The sequence below is a fragment of the Carya illinoinensis genome, chromosome 13, assembly GCF_018687715.1.
Source record: "Carya illinoinensis cultivar Pawnee chromosome 13, C.illinoinensisPawnee_v1, whole genome shotgun sequence".
NCBI classification, from domain to species: Eukaryota; Viridiplantae; Streptophyta; class Magnoliopsida; order Fagales; family Juglandaceae; genus Carya; species Carya illinoinensis.
The window spans coordinates 28,245,166-28,251,165 of record NC_056764.1 but is presented as its reverse complement, the minus strand read 5'-3'; positions in this window follow the sequence as shown (position 1 = coordinate 28,251,165).

Genomic DNA, 6,000 nt, shown 5'->3' with positions numbered 1-6,000 from the left:
GAAATTAAATTCGTTGCAATGTTTTCACATCAATATATGATTTTAGAGCGGGGGTTCATTAACTTGGACTTTTGTAGCGATTTATTTCTTTAGAGCATCGAAAATATATCTTGCAATAGGAAAAAATTTGTTGCAATGGGCTAATCTCGTTGTTATTGGGTCTGGGGGCCAAATCGCTCGATTACTTTAATCTTCCCCCCTCAAAATTATATACTCACTCTGTTACTGAGTACCCTTCCCCTCCACTTTGATGTTCTTACCATTTCTCCTACCTTCAATGCCCAGGTTACCCACTATGAGAATCACGACTTGGATAACCTCCCTTGTCGACTATGTCCCAAACCCTAGATTCTCCTCCACTTCATTTTCCTTCTGCGAAAGCTACGTTTGTCGTTTCCTCCCCATATGAGCTCTGTTTGTGTGTGATTACTATTGGAGTGATTTTCACACCAATTTCTACCTTGTATCGGAGGTTGAAGTTGTTGAGCCCGACTCTTGGGTTACCCCATTCCGTCACCATAGGTATCTCTACAACGAAATTTGTCCCTCTCTCCCTTTTCATCTGCGCTTGTTGCTTTACAAAAATGGTAGCTTGTTGTTTGTAGACTACTGATAGATGTTTGAATCTGAAAGCATCTCCTTGCTTGCACAATTTTTTTTTTTTTTATCTGCATTTTGGCTATAAGTGTTGATGTGGGTATACGGATGTTCATAATTTTTGGATGATAGTTTTAATTTGTGTGTCCTCTGATTGACTGATTTGTGCTTGAAATCCCTACTTGGTCTCTTTATCCGTCGAGAATGCAACTAATATTGTATATAGAAAAGGCCCCCTTTACCGCACAACAGACTGCGTGTCTATCTCTGCATTGTGAAAAAAGTGAAAGGCCTTGTTCCATAAAATGGTGTTTAAAGAAATTAACCATCAAAATCTCTAAATTCATGTCATAAGTGCTCACCTACCTAAATTATCATACCAAATGATTTATTCTAATTTATTGGTTAGGCTACCACTAGATGGAAGGTAAATGATAATTATAATATGAAATAAACAGCCTATTTGTAGTACTGCTAACTAGGTCAATGTACAACTCTTATTCGATAGCTAACCCATTTATCTAGAAATGTCAAAATGATACAAAATGAGGCAATATAATTGATAGAAAAAGAAAGAGGAATAAACTACAACACACACACACACACACACACACACACACACACACACACACACACACACACACACACACATAAACTAGTATTTAATTTTTCCTTATTTAATAACAAATTAAGGAGGTAAGAAAAGGAGTTCTACCCTGGAACTTTTGAAGGAAATTTCGATGTAGCATCGTATATACTGGCTTCATTAGTCGTCTAACTTTAAGGCCACAAATTTTGAAGGAATCCTTGGGATGATGGGTTGTCATAATATACCAAGATTATTGTGTGATCTTCTCTCTCCCAACTTCTAATTAGTATTATTATTTTCCTTATTTCCAGCTTCATGACTCTCAGTATTATGGTTGTGATCTGCAACAATATCAAGTTTCTTTCCTAATTTCGTAGCTAACAAAAGTCACTACTACTACTGCAGACTCATAATGTACAACGAGACATACAATCGTTTGTAACTTCAAAAAATGAGATATTTATTTATAACAAATTATAATCTCAATTTCATTTTCAAGGTCAAAGATAGCCAACATTTCAAAGCAAATGGCAATATATTAATAGTCAATGTCGGTTTCATTTTCTTTCATGTTTTTTTATTTTCTTTCTAAACGTCAACCATAGAAAACAATGTATATTATATATTAGAGATTAGGAGACACAAAAGTCAAACAAATTCATCAATAAATTATTACATTAAACCCATGGAGTACTGAAGCAATGTGTATATATATATATAAATAGAAGTTAGTAGTCATGTTACTTGTTGTAAGATCATATTCAAGAATTTCAATGGGTTCTTTGGATTACATATATTGCCTTAATTCTCTCTTAAATTCCCAATACCATGTTCATGAGGAACTTAATTACAAACTAATTATATATAAAGCGTTCATAGACTATATGCTATGAGACATTGAGATCTCCACACAATAAGTTGTTCTACTTTGTATTTTTTTTTTAAATACATTTTCTAAATTATAAGTTATATCTAGTCAATTTTTTAGAATAGATCACTTATGTGTTAGTTTGTTTAAATCAGCATTACCTTCAAATAGAGGTGAGGACCTGTAGAGAAAGTGCTTGCTCAAGCTCTATGGTCTAAAGGTAAACTAGATACACTAATCTATGACAATTGCTTAAATTATTTAGATCCCTGTAGTTGTAAAATGAAGGTAAGGCAGCATTTGGTTGTGTTTCCTTAAATGTTGCATCAAATTCTTGTGTGCTTACATGGATTTTTTAGTTTGTGAATGCCTTTGGGGATTTTTCAATTTTTTAGATTGTAATGTAAAACCTCGCAATCAGTTTTGAAGATAGGTGTACATTGTTCTAGTGCATTTGGTTGAACCTTATGCTGCTAATACAGAGGCTTTTGATTAAAAAGGTGTGCTTGTTGTGAACTTCATCATCTCCGTGGCTTGTTAGAGTTGTAATTTGACAATGACTATTAGATAGAAACAGGAAAAATAAAAGTGAATATACCTTGTTATGTGTGATCAATTCTAGAAAATCCCCATAATATGTCTAGAATTATTTCTCATTGGAAGTCGGAAATTTAAACTTTAATTACTAGAAAGTACAAAATCATCCCTAAGCTTTAACTAGTATTTTCCAAGAAGAGGGTTTCTTCAATGAGACGTTGAATAGTTTTTCCCATGTTCACATAATTACTGATACTGACAGCACATCTTCTAGAGGAAATCAAGGAAATTCAGCTTTTCAGTGCCTAGCAACTACAACTATAGTAGCCAACCTCTATGCTTTTCTGTCAACTGCTATCATAGAAATATCCCCTCATAAAATGCCAGCAACTAAGTTACAGTTCCATTATAAACTTTAGGGGAGCTATTTGATAACATGTACCATTCATCTGCCCAAGTAAGCATTCCTCACAAGTCTCACCAATTTTCTAGGCAAACTTTTTTGTGTACATAAACTCTAAATAGCCTTCAGTTTTTCAAGAATTGTTTTGCCTGGATTATACTAAAAAGTGTTATATTATAGTGCTCTTGTATATGCCATGTGTACTTGGCTATGCCTATTAATATAATGGTTATAGAGCAAAAATTTTAAGCAATTGTTGCTTCTTTTAATATCTTCTTATTAAGATGGTTGTGTCATTATTATTTTGCCTACAAAAGTGAAATTTGGATGAAGAGCATGGTTATATCGTTGTGACTTCTTTAAATAGGCAAAATAAAAAAAAGTTAGTTGTGGAAACAATAAATTTTTAATTACAACAATTTCAATGTTAAAAGTTAGACTGTTATATTAGAAGGACTACATTAAGTTGAGTAGGTGTGTTGTGGATTGATGCCATTTATAATTTTTATCCTTTATGTGTTTGATCCTCCTATTTTGTTTTCAAAGTTATCTTAGGCTGCTTGTATATCTTGATTTCTCTTAGATTTTGGAAAATCTTTCCTGGCTATTCTCCTTGATCTGGTATCAGAAAAGGAGAAGAAAGATTACAAGAAAAGTGTTTCTACTGATAGGCGAAACACAATCAAGAATCTTATTCTGCTGCAATGAAAACTATTTTTTTTAAAAGGAAATTAAACATTATCCTAAAATCTTACTTTTTGTACATGGACTGAATGAGAATTAAGATGCAACTATGCAATTTATCTTTCCCTCAAAGTTCCTATGATCTGTTGGGATTGCAGTTTGAGTGAAATTGTCTAAGTCCTAGTTCACTTATCTATATTAATTTAAGTTCACTATATAAAGCCTATATGCGACTTCCTAATTTATAACTCCCCTTATCAAAATTCTTAATACTGTGGCTGATCTAGTAACAACATTTCCTTGCTTTTTTCCTTATTAAGAATAGAATTTTGGGAAGAAAACGTTTTCTACTTGTCTTTGAATGCTTCATTATGTCTTTTCATTGCCTTATCTTGAGTAAATAATAATGTTTTGACTATGTTTAACCCTTTATTTATATGTGTTAAACTAGTGGAGATGAGAATATATTTTTTTTTTAACACTTTTCTTCAAGATTAATAGCCTAAGTAAGCAACCAAGTATTTTATTCAAACTAGTAGGTTCGATTAGAATTTTCTGGTTTGCTGAGAGCTACTCTTGCTATTTATGCTATGCTTTCACAAAAAAATGATGTTTCTTCTCACGTTTTCGTCAACTCTAGTATGCTTGATTTATGTAGTTGAGATTCCAAGTAGTATCATGAGCTGCATATGTTGAGTTTGGGCACGTGTTTTTCGTTTTTATTTGATTTGGGTTAGGTACTTAAATCTATTACTCTATTTTGACAATATCCATGTGCACCAGTACGCCCTCCATACACATGAAGCTCAACATTTTTCGTGGTGGGTTACTCTAAATTTAATTACTTCATCTTCTTATCTCTCTTTAATTCTTTGAGTCCTGTTGTTCACACTCAAATGTTCCTTCCTCTTTCCCTGGACTACTTCTATTTTTGTTATTTCTATCCCTAGGAATTGAATACAATTCTTAATTGAAATGAAAGAGAATGGTAGTTCATGGAATGTGGTTTTTCTTATCATCATGCTTGATGATTTTTAATAAGGTTGAAGATGTAAGATTCCATTTTCTATATACGAGCGTCATTTTGTTTCTCTATTTTTCATATAAAATACAAGTACAAATTTGCACCAGATTTCATGCATTGAGATTATGCATGACTAAATCTCTATCTAACAATATATTATTAGCAAACACAAAGGATGTGACATACGCAGGTCATATTTTTAGCTTTAGCTTTAAGGTATCATATGTCTAAGTATGGTTTACTTAGACACTATTACTATCTAGGCATGCATTAGCATCATGCACATACCATAGAAGATAGTGGCTAACACCTATTGAAGATAGTCATGGCTGGAAAAAGTTTTGTCAACTCAATGGTTTTGTTCTTTTGTAATTGTAAGCAAGAAATTATAGTAAGGGGTTGTTTTTTGAATTTTTTTTTTTGTTGGATTTAAAGGATATGCTACTGTATTCAGATTTTCATGTAAAGAGCTCACATTTGTTTGATGGGTAACTCATATATAACTTGAGTCCAAGTTTCACTAAATTTGGGGTAAAGAATTCCCGAAAGCTGCTTTATAGATTTATTAGCTTTGTTGTTATCGACAAATTATGTGACGCCCCCAAATTTCGTTTAGGATCGGACGGACATTTGAAGCGTCGAGACATGCAACACAAGGTTACCTGTCCCTATTCATGACATATAAGATGCAATGTTCCTAACATGCATCTAACATTATGCAATATTCACAGCGGATAATTTTTTTTTTAGCAATACTATGCACCAAATTGAAAATATCTCAAATGCTTAAAACATACTTCATACATAAAGACCCATTGAACAACTAAGATCACAACACTAGTCCAAAATGGTTATGATCTAAAACGTACTAGAGATGCAACTCCATCGTACAAGTAGTAATTTACGTTAACTACTATATTAACATTGACGTCGTACCGTCGCTTAGTCAACTGTGTCTAGTTGATCAGCTCCTGATTCTCCTTTAGGTCCTGTAACAAGATCTACCATTCGAGGGGAATGGTAATTGGGACTACCAAAGTGAGATTTGATTACAAATCTCAATAAGTTAATAAAAGACTTCCACACAAGATAATGATGCATGGATGACAGTAAAAGCATAAATGCATAATTAAATTCATAAGTAATTAAAGTATAACTTGGCGTACAACATAACATAATTGACATAACTTAAATTGAAATATGAACTGAACTTAACTTGACATGAACTTGATCTGAAACTTGAATTAACATGAACATGATATGAAACTTAACTTATCATGAACTTGTTCTGAAACTTG